General features: G+C 44.1%; 1 pseudogene; it reads right to left on the bottom strand.

The window, feature by feature from the left end:
* Nucleotides 1-7,037: 7,037 nt before the first annotated feature.
* LOC105733683 (solute carrier family 2, facilitated glucose transporter member 3-like) lies at nucleotides 7,038-26,460 on the bottom strand (annotated as a pseudogene).
* Nucleotides 26,461-26,482: the final 22 nt, after the last annotated feature.

Below are 26,482 nucleotides of genomic sequence, written 5' to 3'. Positions count from 1 at the left end.
AGGTGACCCCTAGCTGAACCTCCACTTGGGGAACTTGGCCAAGTTTCTTCCACCACCATTTGATTCAAAAAAAAAAAAAAAAAAAAGGGCCGGGCATGGTGGCTTACTCCTGTAATCCCAGCACTTTGGGAGGCCGAGGCAGGTGGATCATGAGGTCAAGAGATCGAGACCATCCTGGTCAACATGGTGAAACCCCATCTCTACTAAAAATACAAAAAATTAGCTGGGCATGGTGGCACATGTCTGTAATCCCAGCTACTCAGGAGGCTGAGGCAGGAGAATTGCCTGAACCCAGGAGGCGGAGGTTGCAGAGAGCCGAGATCGCGTCATTGCACTCCAGCCTGGGTAACAAGAGCGAAACTCCATCTCAAAAAAAAAAAAAAAAAGGAGGGTTTTGTCAGGGTGGGGGCCACATTTTAACTTGAATTTTCTCTGAAAGCCCAGGTGGCTTTGGGAGGTCTGGAAGGGGACAATCTGTCAACCAAAACCCACTGTTATCTACCCAGCCATCTAACACTTATTGTGCTAGTTATCAATGTATTGTCTGTCAGCTCATATTCATCCCTCAATACCTCCTTTTAAATGAATGGAATTTCTTTAAGCATTTCTTTTGTGAGTAGTAAGAACAATGCTTTCTCAGAAGATGGTCTAGAAGGGTATTGCAGGATGAAGTGGGGTTCTAGTGCTGGTTCCAGTGGCCACACCGCACCGTAGGTCAACAGTGTGGATGAGAGGAAATTTGGTGGTGACCTGCCCCAGCCATGCCCTGGCCTGGTGGTCACATTCCACAGGGATGCCACACTCCAGGCCTCCTACCCCTCTGTGCCCAGACTCCCTCTGCACATATGCATGTCCAGTCACCAGCTGTGTGTTCCCTGCTTGCCCAGGGACTGCACACCAGCACTGGCCTGGGCAAACCTCCAAACTTCTGCTATCCAGTGGCCTGCGACTCTACATTCTCCAGTACAGTGTGCACCTATTTTGAAGAGATGGCAGTGGCCCTCCTTCCAAGTATGTCCTTTCATGGATAATCTCCCTCAGCCTTAGAAAACAGCACTTTCTCTTACTTCTTACAGTTACTTTTATTATAGCTTGATATTCTTTTTTTCTCTCTTTTTTTCTTTTTTTTTTCTAGTCAAGTGAAGCATTGGGAGGGGAGAAGGAACAAAGAAATCTGTAACTGGTTGTGATCAATTAGTTGTAAACACCACTGCACTCAGACCAGCCTATAGCTTGATATTCTTTATATTAACCTCTCCCTGTAAAAAAAAATGTGTAATTTTTGTCTTTTTTTTTTTTTTGAGACAGAGTCTTGTTCTGTTGCCCAGGCTGGAGTGCAGTGGCGTGATCTTGGCTCACTGCAACCTCCTCCTCCTAGGTTCAAGCAATTCTCCTCCCTCACCCTCCTGAGTAGCTGGGATTACAGGCATACACCACCATGCCTGGCTAATTTTTGTATTTTTAGTAGAGACAGGATTTCATCATGTTGCTCAGGCTGGTCTTGAATTCCAGACCTCAGGTGATCTGCCCACCTTGGCTTCCCAAAGTTCGGGGATTACAGGCATGAGCCACCACACCTGACCAGATGGCCAGATTTTTGTCTTCTGATAGGACTCAGACTGATGCCCTTAATTAACATGAATCAGGCCAGGTGCAGTGCCTCACACCTGTAATCCTAGCACTTTGGGAGGCCAAGGTGTGTGGATCACCTGAGACCAGCCTGGCCAACATGGTGAAACTCCCTCTCTACTAAAAATATAAAAATTACCCAAGCATGATGGGCTGCATCTGTAGTCTCAGCTACTCGGGAGGCTAAGGCAGGAGAATTTCTTGAATCTGGGAGGCAAAGGTTGCAGTGAGCCAAGATCACGCCACTGCACTGCAGCCTGGGCAACACAATGAGACTCTTGTCTCAAAAAACCCAAAAATCCCAAATGAAAAACACAACAAAAACCACACACAAAAATGTCAATTAGGCCAGGTGCAGCATTTTGGGAGGCAAGGCGGGTGGAGCACCTGAGGTCGGGTGTTCAAGACCAGCTTGAGCAGCTTGGAGAAACCCTGTGTCTACTAAAAACACAAAATTAGCTGGGCTTAGTGGTGCATGCCTGTAATACCAGCTACTCAGGAGGCTGAGGCAGGAGAATTGCTTGAACCTGGGAGGCAGAGGTTGTGGTGAACCAAGATCACACCATTTTACTGCTGCCTGGGCAACAGGAGCAAAACTGTCTCAAAAAAAAAAATGTCAATTAAGTGTTAGGCAGTGTTCTAGGCATGAACAAGACAGAAAAATTATGCTTCTTATGCTTACATTTTACAGAAGTTGTTAACTAAGACCTGACTCCCAAGATAGATTCAGGGAAAACTGAGGTAGAATATTCCAAGCACTAGTGGACAGTGCAAAAATAACCTAAGTGACAATGAGTTTGATGTATGTGACAACGGGAAAGACCAATGGGGCTGACTTAGGTATACAAGGAGGATAAAAAGATATGAAACTGAAGAGGCAAGCCTTTAGGTAGGCTAACTGTAACAGGGCAATTTTGAAAATGAATCAAGGCAATTTAAAGTGGGACCTATGGTCACTAGACTTGTTAGTCATGGTGAAGGAGTCTGGATATGATTTTAAGTGGTAAAGATGTGATTGGAAGTCTTTAAGCAGAGAGTGACATGCTTCAATTCTGAAAGATCATTCTGGGCTAAGTGAAGAGGCTCATGCCTGTAATCCTAGCACTTTGGGAGGCTGAGATGGGGAGATCACTTGAGGTCAGGAGTTCCAGACCAGCCTGGCCAACATGGTGAAACCCCATCTCTACTAAAAATACAAAAATTAGCAGGGTGTGGTGGCACATGCCTGTAGTCCCAGCTATTCAGGAGGCTAAGGCAGGAAAATTACTTGAACCCCAGTGGCATAGGTTGCAGTGAGCCAAGATCCTGCCACTGCACTCCAGCCTAGGTGACACAGCTAGATTCCATCTCAAAAAAAACAAAAATCTGGTATACAAGGAATAAATTATATGAAAGAAAGCAATGGTAGAAAAAAGGGAGCTATAACAATCATGGAGAGGCCAGGTACAGTGGCTCATGCATATAATGCCAACCCTTAGGGAAGCCAGTGGGAGGATCACTTGAGCTCAGGTGGTTCTAGACCAGCCTGGGAAGCATAGCAAGACCTCTATCTACTAAAAATTAAATTAGCTGGCCATGGGTATGAACTGTAATCATGCCACTGTACTCCAGCCAGAGTGATAGAATGAGACCGTGTCTCAAAAATAATAATAATAATTGTATACTCACCAGGCTCCTTTGGGACAGTCAGGGTATTTCATCTTTTTATTCTTTCTTTTTTTTTTTTTTGAGATGGAGTTTCACTCTTGTTGCCCAGGCTGGAGTGCGATGGCACGATCTCAACTTACTGCAAACTTTGCCTCCCAGGTTCAAGTGATTCTCCTGCCTCAGTCTCTCCAGTAGCTGGGATTAAAGGCATGGGCATCACACCCAGCTAATTTTGCATGTTTAGTAGAGATGAGGTTTCTCCATGTTGGTCAGGTTGGTCTCAAACTCTCGACCTCAGGTGATCCGCCCACCTTGGCCTCCCAAAGTGCTGGGATTACAGGCATGAGCCACCTCACCCGGCCTCATTCTCTCTAATATACACAATTTCACAGTGTAAGGAACATTTTGGGAATATGGAAGGCTTTATTGAGCACATGACTGGGGTAAACAGAAATAGAGAAAGTGGCTCCTCAAATATATTCACTCTGTGGAATGTCAGAACTTATCAATGAAGGCATGGAGGTATGAATAAATGTTTTTTTTTTTGAGACAGAGTTTTGCTCTTGCTGCACAGGCTAGATTGCAATGGTGCCACTTCAGCTCATGGCAACATCCACCTCCCAGATTCAAGCAATTCTCCTGCCTCAGTCTCCCAAGTAGCTAGGATTACAGACATGCCACCACGTCCGGCTAATTTTTTTGTATTTTTTTTTAGTAGACAGTGTTTCACCATATTTGCCAGGCTGGTCTTGAACTTCTGACCTCAGGTGATCCACCCACCTCGGGCTCCCAAAAGACTGGGATTACCAGCATGAGCCACTGTACCCAGCCGAGAAGCTGTTCTGTATAAATAGGAGCTGAGAAATAAATGGCATAAGTCAAACTGAAGAGGCAGCAGAGATCTTTTCTTAGAGGGATTACATGATGCACTAGGGGGCTTAAGTTTGTTTTATTTTGTTTTTGAGATGGAGTTTCACTCTTGTTGCCCAGGCTGGAGTGCAATGATGTGATCTCGGCTCACACAACCTCCGCCTCCTAGGTTCAAACATTTCTACTGCCTCAACCTCCCGAGTAGCTGTGATTACAGGCATGGGCCACCATGCCCGGCTAATTTTTATTTTTAGTAGAGACAGAGTTTCTCCATGTTGCTAGGCTGGTCTCGAACTCCCGACTTCAAGTGATCTGCCTGCCTCAGCCTTCTAAAGTGCTGGGATTACAGGCATGACCACCGCGCCTACCCTTAAGTTTTTTATGTAGTTAAATGGAAGCTACTGAAGAATTTTAAGTGGGACAGTGATATACAATCCACCCTCTGTATCTGCAGATGCAAAGAACTACAGATGGAAAATATTTGGGAAAAAAAAGGTAATATAACAATAAAAATATACAGTTAAACAATTATTTACATAGCATATACATTGTATTAGGTATTAAAAGTAATCTAGAGATGTTTTAAAGTGCATAAAATGATGTGTGTAAATTATTTGCACATAAATCATCACAATAGTAATTATATGCATTTTATATAAAGGGCTTGAGTATCCCTGGATTTCATATCTAAGAAGGGGTCCAGGAACCAATCCCCTGGGGACAGCAAGGGACTACTGTATGTCACATGGATGCCCTGACAGCAGTGTGGGATAAATTTTAAAGAGCAGACTGGAGGAAGAAGGAATTAGAAAAATAACATAAGAAAAAAATACAGAAAAAAAAGAACTAGTTCTCACTAGGGAAAGAAAGCAGCATAATTTATCAAGAATGAAAAGCAACGTACAAAGGCTTTTTCACTCAATCTGCATAATAAACACATATTGGTGTTCTCTTATGTATAAGACTCTTAAGAACAGAATCTCATAGGAGCATGAGGGTCTCATGCAAGTCTCAAGGTCCAAAAGGTACTAAGTAGCCAACTCAGGATTTAAAGCTGATTTTGTTGTTACAGGCAGGACAAATAGTAAATAATGAGCCCGTGATGTTGTGTACATTCAGAATTTTTATTTTAAAACCAAGAATCTGAGTAACATTAACCATAGAAAATCCATATGGAAACATTCACAATCTGCTCAGTGAAAAATGGGAGAACAACTTCCTTGCCTTATCGCCAGCCTACTGCTTGAGGAGCCAGAAGTTGGCGTGGAGTTGGAAGGTCACCTTTTCCAGCTAAACCCCACTTCATAACTACGTGCATTTTTATTCAAAGGCTCTATGACCAGAGGGAACAGTGAGAACTGAGAACCAAAATACTGTCATTGGCAAGGGTTTGGCCAAAGGGTCTGAGATGTGTAAGTACCAAGAAGGGAAACGGAGATGGAGCAACATATGAAAAGGGGCTGTAGGAACAAGCACAGAGAAAACAAGTCAACAAAATCACCTACTTCCACCCTGAGCAAGGTGACAGTGCACTTACATTCATCATCTCAGTGTGGGCTATTCTAGACAGTGACTCATACTATCTCAAACACGGTCTACTGGAAAGATTCAAGTCCCCTAAGGGCACTCAGCACAGGACCACAGTGACATGGTAACAGACACATACAAGCAGGCCATGACCCTAAAGCAACAACACACTTCAGATAATAGTCGTTCAGAAAAAATCCTCTCCCAGAGCTGAGGTTACACATTCCAAGTTAGCTATAAACATTCTTTGGGGAATTCCTTTAAAGGCTTGAGTTAAAATAAAACAAAAACCAACACCCAAAATGTCCTAAAGAACAAAGTGGAGAAATGATGAATGCCTACCAAGAACCACTTACTGTAGGTTTCTCATTTGGATGGCTCTCCCACCACACAGGGGGTGGGATTACTTCAAATGTAATGAGTCTGCTATGAGGAGTTGTTTGGTCCAGTGAGGGGAATAGGTTTTCCAGAAATAACTTTCCCTTCCCTGGATGCCATCCAAAATTAGAACCCATCAACCACCATTAACTGCAATGCCCGTATTAGTTAATAATCCTAGATTTCAGCTACTACCACATGTAAACTATTAAAGAAAAAAGTTCCAAGGAAATCAGTAGCTTTAATACATAGGCATACAGCTTTTATGAAAAGTTAAACTCAAGAGTTTCCATCTGGGTACAGAAATTGTTAAGAGGTAACGTGCAGACCTCAGGCACCAATAATGAACTGCATTTCTCCCTAACTGCTTATTGCAGCTTAACCTCTCCAGTATCAAATCTTCTACTCTGTAACCTCTCTTTAAACTCCTCCCTCTAACCACAATTGCCTTCTGTTTTTATTATTTGGCAAAATTACACTTAAAAAATAAATATTTATGTTATGAAACCAGATAAAATAAATACAATTCAAGTTGACTTGCCATGTAGAGCTGTGTGGGAGTGAAGAAGCTGCTCTTACATAAACCCCCTCTGCCTTCCACACACATCTGCTTCCTGATGAGTCTGAGTCTGGGGGAACTGCACCTTACTTTTCCTTTCCTATACCCCCTAGTGGGGCAATATTAGAAGCCAAGGGAGGAAAAGCTGGCAAAGTTGTCACACACCAAGCAGTCAATCCCTCCTGAAATGAAGGTAGGTTCACTTGGTCTCTCCTAAGCAGAAGAGACCAAGTGAAACAAAGTATCTTAAAAGCCATTAAAAATCCAACAACCCCCAGCCTTGGGGTGCTCATGGAGTGCATGGGATAAGAAAGGAATAATGTAGCAGCATTCAGAAGCCATTCTGGGTTCATCCTGATGAGGTCTCACCAACATTCAGGGAGAGGTGGCTTTCCCATGCCAGGAGGGAAGTGAAAGGAGGCATGGCTTAGCCACTGGTGGTGGTCTCCTTAGCAGGCTCGATGCTGTTCATCTCCATGATGCCTTCCTTCCCAGATCAATCTGCACCATGTGCTTGCCCTTCAAAGGCCCATGTGATATCCTCAAAAGTCCTGCCATGGGTCTCAGGGACTTTGAAGAAGGTAAAGATCAAGAAGGAAACAAGGAAGCTAGTGGAGATAATAAATAGTACTAGTGAAAGGACAGAAAAGAGGAAGGTTGACATAAAAATCTGGTCATTGACAAACTCAATTTCCTTCACATTCATATTTCCAATAGGCTTCAAGCTATAACCCTTCCACATTTAATAAAAACAGAAAGGTTTTTTCGGAGATTCACTTATGATTCCATTGCTAACTTATTATATTTCTCTGTATTTTTCTTTTTGTCATTCCTTTTCATTAGAGTTACATGCTTCCAAATGTCTACTGAGTATTTTTGGACTTTTGAGTATTATTTTTAAAATCTGTGTTTCTGAGCTGAGCATGGTGGCTCATGCCTGTAATCCCGGCACTTTCAGAGGCTGAGATGGGTGGATCACTTGAGGCCAGGAGTTCCAGACCATCCTGGCCAACATGGCAAAACCTCATTTTTACTAAAAATACAAAAAAACAATTTTTGCTGGGAGTGGTGGTGCCTGTAATCTCACCTACTCAGGAGGCTGAGGCAAGAGAACCACTTGATCCCAGGAGGCAGAAGTTGCAGTGAGCCAAGATTGAGCTGCAGCATTCCACCGTGAGCAACAGAGCGAGACTCTGGCTCAAAAATAAATAAATAGGCCAGGCATAGTGGCTCACATGTGTAATTCCAGCACTTTGGAAGGCCAAGGCAGGAGGATCACCTGAGATTGGAGTTTGAGACCAGCCTGACCAATGTGGAGAAACCCCATCTCTACCAAAAATACAAAATTAGCTGGGCATGGTGGTGCATGCCTGTAATCCCAGCTACCTGGGAGGCTGAGGTAGGAGAATTGCTTGAACCTGGGAGGCAGAGGATGCAGTGAGCCAAGATTGCACCATCGCACTCCAGCCTGGGTGACAAGAGGGAAACTCTGTCTCAAATAAAATAAAATATAAATAAATAAATACATACATAAAGTTCCCAGTTTTGCCCTCTCATTTCAATCTTTTTTGCCATCATTTTTTTCCCTCTGTGTTGTTGAAAATGAAAATGAGTAGGGAAAATCTGGTTTATAGCCCTTGATACTGACTTACTGCAACCTCCACCTCCCAGGTTCAAGTAATTCTTCTCCCTCAGTTTCCTGAGTAGCTAGGATTATAGGCACCTGCCACCATGCCTGGCTAATTTTTGTATTTTTAGTAGAGATAAGGTTTGACCATGCTGGCCAGGCTGGTCTTGAACTCAGGCAATCCACCTGCCTTGGCCTCCCAAAGTGCTGGGATTACAGGCAAGAGCTACCATGCCTGATCAATGTGTGATCTTTCATGGCATCAGTAATTACAGTAGTCCCCAGTTATCCAGTTTTTTGTTTGTTTGTTTTTGAGACAGTCTTGCTCTGTTGCCCAGGCTGGAGTGCAGCAGTGTGATCTTGGCTAACTGCAACCTCCGACTCCTGGGTTCAAATGATTCTCTTGCGTCAGCCTCCTGAGTAGCTGGGATTATATACGGTCACCTGCCACCATGCCTGGCCAATTTGTTTTTATTTTTAGTAGAGACAGGGTTTCACAATGTTGGCCAGGCTGGTCTCAAACTCCTGACATTGTGATCTGCTCACATCAGCCACCCAAAGCGCTGGGATTACAAGCATTGAGCCACTGTTCCTGGCCAATATCCACAGCTTTATAGTCCACAGTTTTAGTTACCAACAGTCCAAAAAGAGTAGTATGATGAAATCTAATGCTGACCTGCATGGGACATGAATCATCCCTTTGTCCATGCCGTATATGCCATATATACTACCCACCTGTTAGTCACTTTGGAGCCATCTTGGTCATTAGATTGACAGATCACAAGAAGGGTGAATAGAGTACAATAAGATATTTTGACAGAGAGAGGAAAAGGACAAAGGAGAGGGAGAAGAAGAGGGAAAGGGAGCAGTCAGAGAGAGACAGAGACAGACAGACAGAAAGAGAGTGAGTGAGAGAACAGTTGTAATCCCAGCACTTTGGGAGGCTGAGGCAGGCAGACCACCTGAGGTCAGAAGTTTGAGACCAGCCTGGTCAACATGGCCAAACCTTGTCTCTACTAAAAATACAAAAATAAGCCAGGTGTGGTGATGCATGCCTGTAATCCCAGCTATTCAAAAGGCTGAGGCAGGAGAATCACTCAAATATGGGAGACGGAGGTTGCAGTGAGCAGAGATTGCTCTACTGCCTGGGCAACAGATCATGACTCTGTCTCAAAAAAACAAAAAAAATCTATGGTTGTGAGTAACTTATAAATTAAACATTATCAGCCGGTACAGTAGTTCATGCCTGTAATCCCAACATGGGAGGCTGAGGTGGGCAGTTCACAAGATTGGGAGATTGAGATCATCCTGGCTAACAGGATGAAACCCCATCTCTACCAAATATAAAAAATTATCCAGGAGTGGTGACACAAGCCTGTAGTCCCAGCTATTCAGGAGTCTGAGGCAGGAGAATTGCTTGAACTCAGGAGGCAGATGTTGTAGTGAGTGAAGATTGCACCACTGCACACCAGCCTAGGGAACACAGTGAGACTGTCTCAAAAATACAACATTATCAAAGGTATGTATGTATAGGAAAAAACAGTGATGTATATAGAGGTATAGGTTTGGGTACAATCCAAGATATCAGACATCCACTAGCTGTCTTGGAACAATGTATTCCCCCTGAACTAGACCTCCCTTATTCATGGGGGATAAGTCTCAAGACACCCCGTGGATGCCTGAAACTGCAGACACCTATGAACCCCATTGCTGTGAACCAGAACATGTTTCTGATAATGTTTTCCACCTATAAATCTTACAGTTTTTCCATCTTAACTAAGCACTTAGCAGGCACTGTGGCTATAATCCTTGCAGTTTGTGGCATGGCAGCAAAACTAGCACAAATTTCTTTTTACTTTTTCTTTTTCTTTTTATTGCTTATGAGCAAAACTTTTTCTTCTTTTGATACAGAGTATTCCTCTGTCACCCAGGCTGGAGCGCAATGGCACAGTCTCAGTTCACTGCAACTTCCACCTCCTGGGTTCAAGTGATTCTCTTGTCTCAGTCTCCCAAGCAGCCAGGACTACAGGCATATGCCCCACCCTTGGCTAATTTTTGTATTTTTAGTAGAGATGAGGTTTCCCCATATTGGTCAGGCTTGTCTTGAACTCCTAACCTCTGGTGATCTGCCCACCTCAGCCTCCCAAAGTGCTGGGATTACAGGTGTGAGCCACTGCACCGGGCCACATCCTTTTTCTTCTTCATAATTTTATGGACAAAAGATACATACTTAGGCTGAGTGCAGTGGTGCATGCCTGTAATCCACTTTGGGAGGCTGCGGTGGGATGATCACTTGAACCCAGGAGTTTGAGACCAGCCTGGGCAACATAGCAAGACCCTATCTCTCTTAGTAAAATTTTTGTTTGTTTGTTTGTTTTGATTCTGAGATGGAGTCTCACTCTGTCTCCCAGGCTGGAGTGCTGTGGCGTGATCTTGGCTCACCATGAGCGCCACCTCCTGGGTTAAAGCAATTCTCCTGCCTCAGCCTCCTGAGTAGCTAGGACTACAGGCATGTGCCACCACACCTGGATAATTTTTGTATTTTTAGTAGAGATGGGGTTTCACCATAATGGTCAGGCCAGTGTCGAATCCTGACCTCAAGTGATCCACCTGCCTCAGCCTCCCAAATTGCTGGAATTACAGGCGTGAACCACTGTGCATGCAGCAAAGGCTGCTTTTAAGATAAGGTGAGTTTACTTACAGCAGCAGAGGGGAAGATCAATCCAACTAGGAAGTTGGAGGTCCAGTTGGAGCAGCCAGCCACTGCCATCACAGCTAGGTGGGGGCCCTGGCTGAAGAATTTGGCCACAATAAACCAGGGAATGGGGCCTGGTCCAATTTCAAAGAAGGCCACAAAGACCAAGATAGCCCAAATACAGACAAAGCTCATGCCATTATGGTCATCCTGTAAGGGTAAAGAACAGAGAAAATGTCTACTGACATTTTCTACCTAGGAGAATGACCTAGGATCTAGGTTCCCAGATGCAACTAATGGCAACCTCCTATGGTCCTGGCCTACAGTACAGAAAGTGGAAGGCTTGGATTTATTTTTATTTTTATTTTTTGAGACAGGGTCTTGCTCTTTTGCCCAGGCTGGAGTGCAATGATGCTGTAACAGCTCACTGTATCATCAATCTCCTGGGCTTAAGTGATCCTCCCACCTCAGCCTCTCAAATAGCTGGGACTAGAGGCATGTGCCACCATACCCTAATTAAAAAACAAATTGTAGGCTGGGCATGGTGGCTCATGCCTGTAATCCAAGCACTTTGGAGGCCAAGGCAGGCAGATCACCTGAGGTCGGGAGTTCAAGACTAGCCTGACCAACATGGTGAAACCCCGTCTTAAAAAAAAAAAATGTTTTTTGGCTGGGCTCTGTGGCTCACTCCTGTAATCCCAGGACTTTGGGGAAGGGTGAGGCAAGTGTATTATTTGAGGTCAGAAGTTGGAGACCAGCCTGGCCAACATGGTGAAACCCCGTCTCTACTAAAAAATACAAAAATTAGCTGGGTGTGGTGGTGTGTGCCTGTAATCCCAGCTACCCCAGAGACTAAGGCAGGAGAATCACTTAAGCCCAGGAGGAGAAGCTTGCAGTGAGCTGAGGTCCCATCACTGAACTCCAGCCTGGGTGACATAGCAAGACTCTATCTCAAGAAACAACAGCAACAACAAAATCAAAACATTTTGTTGTTGTTGTTTTGTAGAGACTGTTTCTTGCCATGGTGCCCAGGCTGGTGTTGAACTTCTGGGCTCAAGTAATCTCTCACCTTGGCCTCTTAAACTTTGCAATGATAGATATGAATGATTACATCCAGCCAGACTTGGATTTTTGAATTCCATCTATGTGATCTCATATATGCCACTTTGTGCAGAGATCATGTCATTATCAGTAAAGTGTGATTACCTTCATATTATTATTGTTATTATTATTATTATTTTGAGATGGAGTTTTGCTCTGCTGCCCAGGCTGGAGTGTAATGGCAGGATCTTGGCTCACTGCAACTCCACCTTCTGGGTTCCAGTAACTCTCCGGCCTCAGCCTCCCAAGTAGTTGGAATTATAGGCATGTGCCACCATGCCCAGCTAAATTTTTTTTTGTATCTTTAGTAGAGATGGGGTTTCACCATGTTGGTCAGGCTGGTCTTGAACTCCTCACCTCTGATCCACTTGCCTCAGACTCTCAAAGTGCTAGGATTACAGGCATGAGCCACCACACCCAGTCATCTTGATATTATTTTAAGAATTAAATTAGATAATTTGCAAGCTATAATAATGTTCTATAAATGTAAGGATTCTAACAGTTAACCTCCAGTTCTCCGATGACCCACCTTTCTTAAAAACTGGGCATCTTGCTTCTCTCCTGACTTTACTGACAAACTTCAACCTTAACAACCCACCTGCTGTGTCACAGAAGTCAACTGTAACCTCTCCTCCCCCTCCCTTGCTTTTCTTCACTCAGAGGACACTCACCTTTAGTAACAAAGACACAGTCATGAGTAGGGAACAAAAAGCCATCCCTCCAAGGCCTTCTTCCTGCCCTTTCCACCAGAAATAGCTAGAAGAGAAAGAATATGACATGAAACCAGTTTTCCTTTCCATGAAAACAGTGTCTGAGCTACTTGAAATCTGCCTTACTAACACAGAACACTTGTTATACACACACCTCCTGTGACTTTTGATTTTATATAGAAACACATCGCTTTCCATCCACAGGTCCTGGCTCAAAATCCCCACAGCCCCTGCTGCAGTCTTTTGTTATAATGTTGGGATGCATCAGGCCTCAGGAGCCGGCCTCAGAAAATAGAATTCTCTGACTTTCTCCTGCTCTCCCACTTGGTGGGACTCTAATCTGACTGTGGGTCATAAAACCCTCATTTCAGAGAGGCTCTTGCCCCACACCCTAGAGGAGGAAATGCTACACAGAGGCCAAGAAATAATCTAAACGGACAGGCCTTGCTAGGTTCAGATCATTCCCTTTTTGTCCAATCACATTTCAGAACCTTTGTCCATGCTTCAATCATGGAGAACCAATGAAGTCTGCATAAAAGGCCCAAAAGGCAGGGTGTGAGGACCTTCCAGATAGCTGAACCCCTGGAAGCTGACAGGAAGGTCAACAACTCATCTATGTGCTAGAAGTGCACCCATTCCGTGGAGACAGACACTCCCATGCTCAGGACCCCTCTGGACCTCCCCCGTGAATCTCTTCATCTGGTTGTTTATTTCTGTCCTTTAAAATATCCTTTAAAACAAACTAGGAAACAATTTCCCTGAGTTTTGTGACCCACTGTAGCAAATTAGTCAAAGCCAAAGAGGGCATCATGGGAATCCTGATCTCTAGCTTCTAGCTCGTGGGTCAGAAGCACAGGTCAGACAGCCTGGAGCCTGTGATTGGCATTAGAGTGGGGCTGTCTTGGGAACTGGGCCATCAACCTGTGAGATGTGATGCTATCTCCAGGGAGACACTGTCAGAATTAAATCAGAGGACACCTAGATGGTGTCCACTACAGAACTGATTGCTTACTTGATGGGGAAAAATCCTCACATATTTTGGGGATCATGGAAATCTTCCATTATTATTGCTGTTTTAGTGTAAAAACAGAGGAAAAACACAGTTTGAGAGTTTTTCCAAACACCTCTCCAATTCCAAATTGAAAGCATACTATAAAATCCCTTGTATGTTTCCTCCTTTCCCATCCAACCCATATTTGCTTTAAGAGTGAAGACTAAACCCAGCATTGAATAGATCTCTTTTTTCCCAATGACAACTAAACCAACTGGGCAAACTGGCTCACACCTATAATCTCAATATTTTGGGAAGCTGAGGCGGGCACATCACCTGAGGTCAGGAATTCAAGACCAGCTTGGCAAACACGGTGAAACCATCACTGCTAAAAATACAAAAATTAGTTGGGTGTGGTGGCACATGCCTGTAGTCCCAGCTACGTGGGCAGGCCAAGTAAAAAGTGGTAGCACCAGCCAGGCGTGGCGCTCATGCCTGTAATCTCAGCACTTTGGGAGGCTGAGATGGGCAGATCACCTGAGGTCAGGAGTTCGAGACCCACTTGACCAACATGGAGAAACCCCGTTGCTACTAGACAGTGTCAGAATTAAATCAGAGGACAACTAGATGGTGTCCACTACAGAACTGATTGCTTACTTGATGGGGAAAAATCCTCACATATTTTGGGGGTCACAGAAACCTTCTATTATTGTTGTTGTTTTAGTGTAAAAACAGAGGAAAAACAAGTTTAATACAAAATTATATGGGTGTGGTGGCACATGCCTGCAATTCCAGCTACTCTCGAGTCTGAGGAAGGAAAATCACTTGAACCCAGGAGGAAGAGGTTGTGGTAAGCCAAGATTAAGCCATTGCACTCCAATCTGGGCAACAAGAGCGAAACTCCGTCTCAAAAAAAAAAAAAAAATTAAACAACAAAAAAGGCGTAACTAAATGATGGTAGAGTCATGCAATCCATCTTTGAACATCTGTAGTAAGGATTCTTTTCTCCCCTCAAAATTATCAAACCATACAACTTACAGAAACTACAGTGAAGAAAGTATCAACCACACCCATGCCGATGGTGGCATAGATGGGTTCTTGAACATCTGCATCCTTGAAGATTCCTGTTGAGTAATAGAACACCTAGCAGAAAACAAAACATGCAACTTTGTTACAATTCTGCATACCAGTTAAACGGAACCTTCAAAAAATACTTAAGGCCAAGCATAGTGGGTCAGGCCTGTAATTCCAGCACTTTGAGAGGTCTAGGCAGGAGGATTGCTTAAAGGTAGAAGTTTGAGACCAGCCTGGCTGACATGGTGAAACCCCATCTCTACTAAAAATACAAAAATTAGGCTGGGTGTGGTAGCTTACACCTGTAATCCCAGGACTTTGGGAGGCTGAGGCAGGTGGATCACCTGAGGTCCAGAGTTCAAGACCAGACTGACAAAGATGGAGAAACTCCACCTCTACTAAAAACACAAAATTAGCTGGGCATGGTGGTGCATGCCTGTAATCACAGCTACTTGGGAGGCTGAGGCAGGAGAATCACTTGAACCTGGGAGGCAGAGTTTGTAATGAGCTGAGACTGTGCCATTGCACTCCAGTCTGGGCAACAACGGCAAAAGTCAGTCTCAAAAAATAAAACAAAAAACAAACAAACCAAAAAACCAAGAAACCAAACCAAACACAAAAACAAAAATTAGCCAGTTTGGGGTGGCGCACATCTTTAGTCCCAGCTATTTGAAAGGCCAGACAGAATAAGACTCTGTATCCATAAAATAGAATGAAAGAAAACACTTAAAAGTCCCAGGAAGTAAGAAGTCCTTTTTCTAGGGTTTTTGTTCAATCCTGATACCCCTTCTGCCAATGAATTATCTCTATCTTATTTCCTTTCTTATTTATTTATTTTTTTTTGAGATGAAGTCTTGATGTGTCACCCAGGCTGGAGTGCAGTGGCATGAAATCAGCTCACTGCAACCTCCACCTCCCAGATTCTTCTGTTGCAGCCTCCCAAGTAACTGGGACTACAACAGCCCAAAACCATGCCCAGCTAATTTTTGTATTTTAACCAGAGAAGGGGTTTTGTGTTGTTGGCCAGGTTAGTCTTGAACTCCTGACCACACACCTCAGCCACTCAAAGTGCTGGGATTATAGACATGAGCCACTGTACCTGGCCTTCCTTTCTCTTTTTAAATGTTCTCAATTTTAGCTACTCATTTCCATTGTTTCTTTTAACTATGGGAATACAGACTTTCCAGAGTGCTGGGATTACACTTCACTAATTTATATGAAAGTGTAATTCCTACTAAGTGGTTTCTTTTTTATAAGTTGAAACAGCAACTCACTGTGTTATAGCCCAGGCTGATCTCAAACCCCGTCTCTACTAAAAATACAAAAATTAGCCAGGTGTGGTGGTGTACACCTATAATCTCAGATACTTGGGAGGATGAGGCAGGAGAATCACTTGAACCCGGGAGGTAGAGGTTGTGATAAGCTGAAATCAAGCCACTGTATTCTAGCCTTGGCAAGACTCTGTCTCAAAATAAATAAATAAATAAAAAGTAAAACTAAAAAAATTATAAAATAAAATTTCTCATAGTAAAATGACTTTGCTATCTAGTACCATCAAGCTAGGTAAGCTCACTCCCAAATCATCTGACCTAAACACAGTTTACTCTTCTAGGTAAACACTGTGCAGCCTCTCACCCATCTGTCTGTAAGAGAATTAGAAAACATCGTTTGCACAAACGTAGGTTGGAAAAGTGATTTCTAACCCTGCGGTGCATCAGATTGATTAATTCACTTTTTATGGACTTTTTTTTTTTATTTGTTTGTCTGTTTTAAGATGGAGTTTCACTCTTGTTGTCCAGGCCACAGTGCAATGGTGCCATCTCAGCTCACTGCAACCTCTGCCTCCTGGGTTCCAGCAATTCTCCTGCCTTAGCCTACCCAGTAGCTGGAATTACAGGCATGTGCTACCATGCCCAGCTAATTTTTTGTATTTTAGTACAGACAGGGTTTTACCATGTTGGCCAAGCTGGTCTCAAACTCCTGACCTCAGGTGATCCACCTGCCTCGGCCACCCAAAATGCTGGGATTACAGGCATGAGCCACCACTCCAGGCCCACTGACTGATTTGTAGATGGATTCCTGCTCTCTCTCCCCCATAATTCTGGTGTAGCCAGATTTGGATGATGATTATATGTGGAGCAAAATCTGTTCACTGACTAAATTATGAGCCACCTTAGTCCAGCAATAATTAATGTACAAATCCCAGCACCTTGGTAGGCCCAGGCAGGTGGATCACTTGAGGACAGCCATTTAAGACCATACTGGACAACATGGTGAAACCTTATCTCTACTAAAAATACAAAATTAGCTGGGTGTGGTGTCAGCTGCCTGGAATTTCAGCTACTTGGGAGGCTGAGGCAAGAGAATTACTTGAACCTGGGAAGTAGAAGTTGCCATGAGCTGAGACTGCACCACTGCATTCCAGCCTGGGTGACAGAGCAAAACTATGTCTCCAGGGGGAAAAGAAAAAAAAAAGAGAGATAAAGAATGTACATACTATACTCTGAAGTGTTAGGAGACTGTCCATCAGAGTGCTCATGGACCATCTGTAATTCCTCACAGGTGATCGTTTATCAGACTGCTCATTGATCATCTGTAATTCCTCACAGGTGATATTTTTTCAGAGTGCTAATGGATCATCTGTAATTCCTCACAGGTGATTTTTCATCAGAGTGCTCATGGATCATCTGTAATTCCTCACAGGTGATCTTTTATCAGAGTGCTCATGGATCATCTGTAATTCCTCACAGGTTATCTTTTATCAGAGTGCTCATGGATCATCTGTAATTCCTCACAGGTGATCTTTTATCAGAGTGCTCATGGATCATCTGTAATTCCTCACAGGTGATCTTTTATTAGAGTGTTCATCATCTGTAATTCCTCACAGGTGATCTTTTATCAGAGTGCTCATGGATCATCTGTAATTCCTCACAGGTTATCTTTTATTAGAGTGTTCATCATCTGTAATTCCACACAGATGATCATTTTTCAGAGTGCTCATGGATCATCTGTAATTCCTCACAGGTGATCTTTTATCAGAGTGCTCATGGATCATCTGTAATTCCTCACAGGTGATCTTATATTAGATTGCTCATCATCTGTAATTCCTCACAGATGATCTTTGATCAGAGTGCTCATGGATCATCTGTAATTCCTCACTGATCTTTTATCAGAGTGCTCATGGATCATCTGTAATTCCTCACAGGTGATATTTTATCAGAGTGCTCATGGATCATGTGTAATTCCTCACAGGTGATCTTTTATCAGAGTGCTCATGGATCATGTGTAATTTCTCACAAGTGATCTTTTATCAGAGTGCTCATGGATCATCTGTAATTCTTCACAGGTGATCTTTTACCAGAGTGCTCATGGATCATCTGTAATTCCTCACAGGTGATCTTTTATCAGAGTGCTCATGGATCATGTGTAATTCCTCACAGGTGATCTTTTATCAGAGTGCTCATGGATCATCTGTAATTCCTCACAGGTGATCCTTTCCTGGTCCTGTTTTGTGGGCCAGGACTGTGGTGAGACAGCTTGGAGTTGCCTCAGGTACATTCTTTTTTTTCTTTTTTAAATAGGCACAGACCAATACAAGGTACATTCTTTAAAGTGGTGCTCATTCTTAGGGCTACATTTGCAAGTAGCTACCTCACCTGCCTAGTCCCAGCTCTGCTGCTCTGGAAAGTCTCAGAGCATATTTTTCTGTAGTAATATGTGTAGCCTACATTGTCATTTCCAAATGAGGAAAGCTGAGAATGAGATTCATCAGAATCACCAAGGAGCCTTTTTCAAACTACTGTGCATTTCCTCCCAAGTTTTCTTTTCTTTTCTTTTTAAAGACAGTGTCAAGTTATATTTCTCAGGCTTGACTCCTGGGCTTAAGTGATATTCCCACCTCAGCCTCCCAGTGAGTAGCTGGGACTACAAGCATGCAGAGCCACCACACCTGCCTCATCCTATGTTCTGATAAAAAAGCCTCTAGCCCATCACAAGAAGCACTGCCATTTCAAATACAAATATCCTGGTATGTTAGGTAGGAGAAAAGGCCAAGAACCAATTTACTATTTTGAACATCAAAATGATGCTCAAAATTGTAAGTTTTGCAAAATGCTTTGCTACAAAAAGACTTAATCTCATTGATCAGAGACTAATGGAAAAGCCTCAGGGGATGAAGCACAGAGTGCTCTTCATAACCATATTTTATCCACAATTGACTAGAAGTTACAGGAACACTCTCTTCCCACACTCTACACTCAACAGCAGGAAGCTGATATTCGCATGGGATACAAGGACTGTCTGCCAAATGCTAGCTTCCATTTTGCCACACTCTTTAAACTATCATGCTCTCTATTCTAGTTGTAAAAACATATAGACTAGTGGCCATGTGTGTAGCTCATGCCTGTAATCCCAGCACTTTGGGAGGCCAAGGCCGGCACATCACGAGGTCAGGAGTTTGAAACCAGCCTAACCAACATGGTAAAACACCATCTCTACTAAAAATACAAAAATTAGCCAGGTGTGCTGGCAGGTGCCTGTAATCCTACCTACTCTGGAGGCTAAGACAGGAGAAATGCTTGAACCCAGCAGGCAGAGGTTGCAGTGAGCCGAGATCACCCCACTGCACTCCAGCCTGGGCAACAGAGTGAGACTCCATCTCAATAACAACAACAACAAAATATATAGACTGGTAAAGTCAGCTCAGTCTGAAGTTGCCAGTGTCCTGTGTCCTTCCAGGCTCTTTTCCTTTTTTTTTTTTTTTGGTAATGCAGTTTTGCTCTGTCACCCAAGCTGGAGTGCAGTGGCACAATCTCGGCTCACTGCAACCTCCACCTCCTGGGTTCAAGCGATTCTCCTGCCTCAACCTCCCGAGTAGCTGGTATTACAGACACCCACCACTTTGCCTTGCTAATTTTTGTATTAGTAGAGATGGGTTTTCACCATCTTGGCCAGGCTGGTCTCAAACTCCTTACCTCATGGACCACCTGCATTGGCCTCCCAAAGTGCTGAGATTACAGGTGTGAGCCACTATGCCAGGACTTCTTTTTTTTTTTTTTGAGAAGGAGTTTTGCTCTTGTTGCCCCAGCTGGAGTGCAATGCTGCAATCTCAGCTCACTGTAACCTCGACCTCCCGAGTTCAAGCGATTCTCCTGCCTCAGCCTCCTGAGTAGTGGCATGATCTCAGCATACTGCAAACTTCATCTCCTGGGTTCAAGCAATTCTACTGCCTCAGCCTCTGAAGTATCTGTGACTACAGGTGCCTGCCAGCACTCCCAGCTAATTTTTGGATTTTTAGTAAAGATGGGGTTTCACCACGTTGGCCAGGCTGGTCTCAAACTCCTGATCTCAGGTGATCTACCCTCTTCGGCCTCCCAAAATGCTGGGATTATAGGTGTGAGCTACTGTGCCAGGGTTTTTTTTTTTAATTTCATAGAAACAGTCTCACTCTGTCTCCCATGCTGGAGCGTAGTGGCATAATTATAGCTGACTGCAGCCTCAAACTCCCGGGCTCAAGCGATCCTCTTACCTCAGCCTCCTGAGGCCTGAGTAGCCGGGACTACACAGGCACACCAATACTATACCCAGCATTTTAAGTGAAATATTGTAAGACACCTTTGACCTAAGGTATCATACTCACAGCATTGATACCAAGGAGCTGCTGAGAGAGCTGGAGCATGATGGAAATGATGATGGGCTGTCAATAGCTGGGTACTCTATAGAGCTTCAGCACGGTGACTTGCTTTTCTTGTGACATCCTTGCACTCTCATCCTTCATCCCCTGGATGTGTTGGGATACATCCTGGGTGCCCCACATCCGCTGGAGGACTGGTAAAAAGAATAAAGAGGAAAGGATAAAGACAATCTAATGTCCCAAATTCATTCTTCCTGTAAGGCAGCTAGGAAAGGGCTGCAAGAGATGAGGTGATCAATAGCATACATTCTTGTACCTGCCTTCTCACCTCATTTTTTGGGGCTGAAAATTTTACTCAAGGGTAATCAGAGTTCAGCATGGTGGCTCATGTCTGTAATCCCAGCATGTTGGGAGGCCGAGGTGTATGGATCACCTAAGGTCAGGAGTTCAAGACCAGCCTGACCAACATGGTAAAACTCTATCTCTAACAAAAATACAAAATTAGCCAGGTGTCATGGTGCATGCCTATAATCCTGGATACTCTGGAAGCTAAGGCAGGAGAATCACTTGAACCCAGGAGGCAGAGGTTGCAGTGAGCCTAGATCGCACCACTGAACTCCAGCCTGGATAACAGAGTGAGACTCTATCTTAAAAAAAAAGAAAAAAACCTCTGGGCCCAGTGGCTCATGCCTCTAATACCAGCACATTGGAAGGCAAAGGTAGGTGAATCACCTGAGGTCAGGAGTTTGAGACCAGCCTGGCCAACATGGTGAAACCCTGTCTATACTGAAAATACAAAAAAATTAGCCAGGCATGGTGACATGTGCCTGTAATCCCAGCTAATCGGGAGGCTGAGGCAGGGTAATTGCTTGAACCTGGGAGGTAGAGGTTGCAGTGAGCTGAGATCCCACTATTGCACCCCAGCCTGTGTGACAGAGCAAGATTCTATCTTGGTAAAAAAAAAGAGTTATCAGAATCCCCTTCACTTGGATTCCAGGGGTCAGGGAAAGGGTATTACAGAAAATAGGTTCAGAACCTTCATCCTTAAAACAAGCCACAACCATATACTTCATATAATGAAGTGTGAATGATATTCACTCCATGTAGCATTCTCCTCTTCTTTTCTGTTAATGAGTAAAAATCTGGGACTTTCAGGGCAAAATGGAAGGGCTGTACTTTGTAGGACAGCAGGAAGGATGGTAAAGCCCAATAGCACTGGCCACAGCTCTTCAGACCCAAGGATGAATTCCAGACCAAAGATCTGGAAACCACACAAGATAATGCCATAAACCCCATACATTATAGGCTACACATTCATTAAAAAACAAAAAGCGTCCGGGCGCGGTGGCTCAAGCCTGTAATCCCAGCACTTTGGGAGGCCGAGGCGGGTGGATCACGAGGTCAAGAGATCGAGACCATCCTGGTCAACATGGTGAAACCCCGTCTCTACTAAAAAATATACAAAAAATTAGCTGGGCACAGTTGTGCGTGCCTGTAATCCCAGCTACTCAGGAGGCTGAGGCAGGAGAATTGCCTGAACCCAGGAGGCGGAGGTTGCGGTGAGCCGAGATCGCGCCATTGCACTCCAGCCTGGGTAATGAGCGAAACTCCGTCTCAAAAAAAAAAAAAAAAAAAAAAAAAGCTCAGAAAACCATACATTCTTCTACCATGTGAAAAAATAAATTACCGAGCATGGTGGCTCATGCCTGAAACCCAGCACTTTGGGAGGCCAAGGTGGGTGGATTGCCTGAGGTCAGGAGTTTGAGAACAGCCTGGCCAACATGGTGAAACCCTGTCTTTACTAAAAATACAAAAATTAGCTTGACATAATGGTGTGCACCTGTAATCCCAGCCACTCGGGAGGTTGAGGCAGGACAATTGCTTGAACCTGGAAGGTGGACATTGCAATGAGCCGAGATCGAGTTACTGCACTGCAGCCTGGGTGACAGAGTGAAACTCCATCTCAGAAAAGAAAAAAGAAATGGTGTTTCTTTTCCTTTCTCTGCTCATCCTGCTTCCTCAGCTAGTATATGAGCTATAGTAACAATATCTAAATCTTCCATATATAATCGAACATGTGCCAGGTATTCTTCAGTGCTTTAACTATGTTAATTTTTTAATGATCCATGAAATGAACACTCATCAGGTATGAGAACTTCTACAGTACCTGGGCCACCAGAATTCCAACAATGATGCCTAGCTGGTTTAGAGTGCCAAAGGCACCCCGCAGGGCAGTAGGTGAGATCTCTCCAATGTACATGGGCACAAAACCTGTGCACAGTCCACAGAAGAGACCAATAACCAAGTGGCCCAGGATCAGCATTTCAACCAACTCAGCTACTTTACACAGTCCCATTAGGCAGCCACCAGTGACAGCCAGCAGGTTGATGATCAGCATTGAATTGCACCTGCAAGGTGTGGGGTTAGCAAAGTGAGAGGCTCCTAATCTCTCCTCTCCTGTCTTCATTATTCTGCTCTTCTCCAGGCTCATATCATCTTTTTTTTTTTGGTTTAACTTTTCCTTTTCACTTTCTATTATCAGAACATTTCTAGTTGGGAGCCCAGCATGATGGTGCCAGCCTGCAAGTAGTCCCAGCTACTCAGGGAGCGGAGGTTGGAGGTTGATGCTCTAGTGAGCTATGATTGGGCCATTGCACTCCAGCCTGAGTGACACAGCAAAACCCACCTTCTTGGGTGAAGGGAGGTGTGTGGGGGGAAATATTATCAAGTTAAATAGGTTGCCTTATTAGTTTTCAAATGTGAATTCCACTTGTATTTCTAGAATATCTATTTGACAAATTAAAACCCTTCCTGGCCAGTCGTGGTGGTTCACGCCTGTAATATCAACACTTTGGGAGGCCGAGGTGGGTGCTCTGCTATCCCTAACCCCCGGGCAGGGGAAGAAAGAACACTCAGCTCACTACAAACCCAATGTATAAGAGACATTTCTTAGTGCGGTGGGGGGCTGGCATCTTCACCTTGCCTGGAATAATTCAGCTGGGCAAGTGGATATTATTTTAGATTTCCACCTTGGGGCAGGTAGCTCAATGTTTATACTTGAGGCCATCTCCTTTGCCCTTTCCGAACCCAACCCCTCAATCCCTTCAACCTTTCCTATCTTAAACTCCTTTCCTTTCAGGTCAGATAGGGTAGGTATCGGGCTGGCAGCTTCAGTAGGTGAACTGACCTTGTCTGCAGCCTCTCAGATATCTCAGTCACAAGTAAGCATGCGTACCCTGGAGGACACTGCCAGTACAATGCTCTCTGTTAAACCTTCTTCCTCTCAGTAAAAATTTCTTTCAGCTGGGTGTCGTGGCTCACAACTGTAATCCCAGCACTTTGGGAGTCTGAGGCAGATGGATCACGAGGTCAGAAGTTCAAGACCAGTCTAACATGGTGAAACCCCATCTCTACTAAAAACACAAAAATTAGCTGGGTGTGGTGGCATGCACCTGTAATCACAGCTACTCAGGAGGATGAGGCTGCAGTGGGATGAGATTGTGCCACTGCACTCCAGTCTGGGAAACAAAGTGAGACTCCATCTTAGAAAAAAAAGTTATAGGACATCCTTGAAAGAAATAGAAGAAAAAGAAAAAGGCCAGGTGCTGTGGCACACGCCTGTAATCCCCAAACTTTGGGAGGCTGAGGTGGGCGGATCACAAGTTCAAGAGATTGAGACCATCCTGGCCAAGGTGGTGAAACCCCATCTCTACTAAAAATACAAAAAACTTAGCTGGGTGTGGTGGCAAGCACCTGTAATCCCAGCTACTCAGGAGCCTCAGGCAGGAGAATCACTTGAACCCGGGAGGTGGAGGTTGCAGTTAGCCGAGATCTCACCATTGCACTCCAGAGTGGGACTCCATCTCAAAAAAAAAAAAAAAATCCCTTCTTTCTCCTCTTGTTGTTTGCTATCTTTGAGAGCCTTTTTTAGTTTTAGTTTTGTTTTTTTTTAAGAGAGTCTCACAGGCTGGGCGTGGTGGCTCAAGCCTGTAATCCCAGCACTTTGGGAGGCCGAGGTGGGTGGATCACGAGGTCAAGAGATCAAGACCATCCTGGTCAACATGGTGAAACTCCGTCTCTACTAAAAATACAAAAATTAGCTGGGTATGGTGGCACGTGCCTGTAATCCCAGCTACTCAGGAGGCTGAGGCAGAAGAATTGCCTGAACCCAGGAGGCAGAGATTGCAGTGAGCCAAGATCACACCATTGCACTCCAGCCTGGGTAACAAGAGTGAAACTCCATCTCAAAAAAAAAAAAAAAAAAAAAAAACAGTCTCGCTCTGTCACCTAGGCTGGAGTGCAGTGGCCCAATCTTGGCTCACTGCAACCTCCGCCTCCCAGGTTTAAGAAATTCTGCCTCAGCCTCCCAAATAGCTGAGATTACAGGCACCCGCTACCACCCCCAGCTAAATTTTCTTTTTTTTTTTTTTTTTTTAGTAGAGACGGGGTTATGTCATGTTGGCCAGGCTGGTCTCCAACTCCTCACCTCAGGTGACCCACCAAACTTGGTTTCCCAGAGTGCTGGGATTACAAGCGTGAGCCACCGTGCCCAGCCAATATTTTATCATTTTTATTCTTCAGATAACATTAAAGCACAAAAGGCCACAAATGGCAAAGAGTAATTACTTATGAATAAAAAGAACTGCGGAATGTACCAAGTGTATTGGCTGGAATAGTCTCTCCCACCACCATTTATGTATATTACACAATAGCAAAACAGGAAAGATTTAGGAAGATGATAGGTATTGTGATTATCAACATAACCAAGACAAACCAATTTGATATCTGACATCAGTTTTTTTTGTTATTTTTTTGAGACAGAGTCTCACTCTGACACCCAGGCTGGAGTGCACCAGCAGAATCTCAGTTCACTTCAACCTCCACCTCCTGGGTTCAAGCAATTTTCTTCCCTCAGCCTCCTGAATAGCTAGGATTACAGGAGTGCACCACTACACCCAGCCAATTTTTGTATTTTTAGTAGAGATGGTGGTGGTGGGGGGCGTTTCTTTTTAAAGAGATGAGGTTTCACCATGTTGGCCAGGCTGGTCTTGAACTCCTGACCTCAGGTGATCTGCCCACTTCAGCCTCCCAAAGTGCTGGGATTACAGGCATGAGCCACCATGCCCGGCCCAAGATGGGCATTTACCATGTTGGCCAGGCTGGTCTCAAACTCCTGATCTCATAATCCACCCACCTCAGCCCCTCAAAATGCTGGGATTACAGACATGAGCCACTGCACCTGGCTCTTTTTTTTTTTTTTTTTAAAGATGAAGTCTTGTACTGTTGCCCAGGCTGAAGAGCAGTGTCACAATTTCTACTCACTGCAACCTCCACTTCCCAGGTTCAAGTGATTCTTCTGCCTCAGCCTCCCAGGCAGCTGGGATTACAGGTGCCCACCACCACGCAAGCTAATTTTTTGTATTTTCAGTAGAGATGGGTTTCACTATGTTGACCAGGCTGGTCTCGAACTCCTAACCTCAGGTGATCTGCCCACCTTGGCCTCCCAAAGTGCTGGGATTACAGGCATGAGCCACCATGCCCAGTGCTGACATCAGTTTTAATACTCACATTCTGTCTGTTGTCTATCTCTCTGCTATCCTAGGAATTGACTCTCCAATTTCTCTTCAAGGTACTGCTTTCTGTAAATTGTAATTGGCTAGTTATTCATTCACTCCATCTACTTAAGCTCCTTGAGGGAAGAGGCTGTGATTTAATCCCTGGTCAATGGGCACTCCAATAAATACTTATGGAAGAAAGTGAAAATTCACATAATTCCAATGATGTTTTACATAAACTCAATTTTGGGATCCTCAATAAAGCTGATTCTAGTAGCCAGTGAGAAACACTTTATCAAATAAGAGGAGAGACAGCTGAAGTTGAGGTAAAAACACCTCTCGTATATTTTGAGTCATTTCTCTGTCACCCACCAGCAGTTTCCCCATCTGCAAAATGAGCAGGGATTGGATTAGGCCATCTTGCTGTCATAAAATTCTGTGATTTAATGTGGCTTACCTTGTCATATAAAATTTAAAACACCTAGAA

The sequence above is a fragment of the Aotus nancymaae genome, unplaced genomic scaffold, assembly GCF_030222135.1.
Source record: "Aotus nancymaae isolate 86718 unplaced genomic scaffold, 86718_ANA_hifiasm-v0.15.2.pri h1tg000200l, whole genome shotgun sequence".
NCBI classification, from domain to species: domain Eukaryota; kingdom Metazoa; phylum Chordata; class Mammalia; order Primates; family Aotidae; genus Aotus; species Aotus nancymaae.
This window is presented reverse-complemented; position numbering and strand designations above follow the sequence as displayed.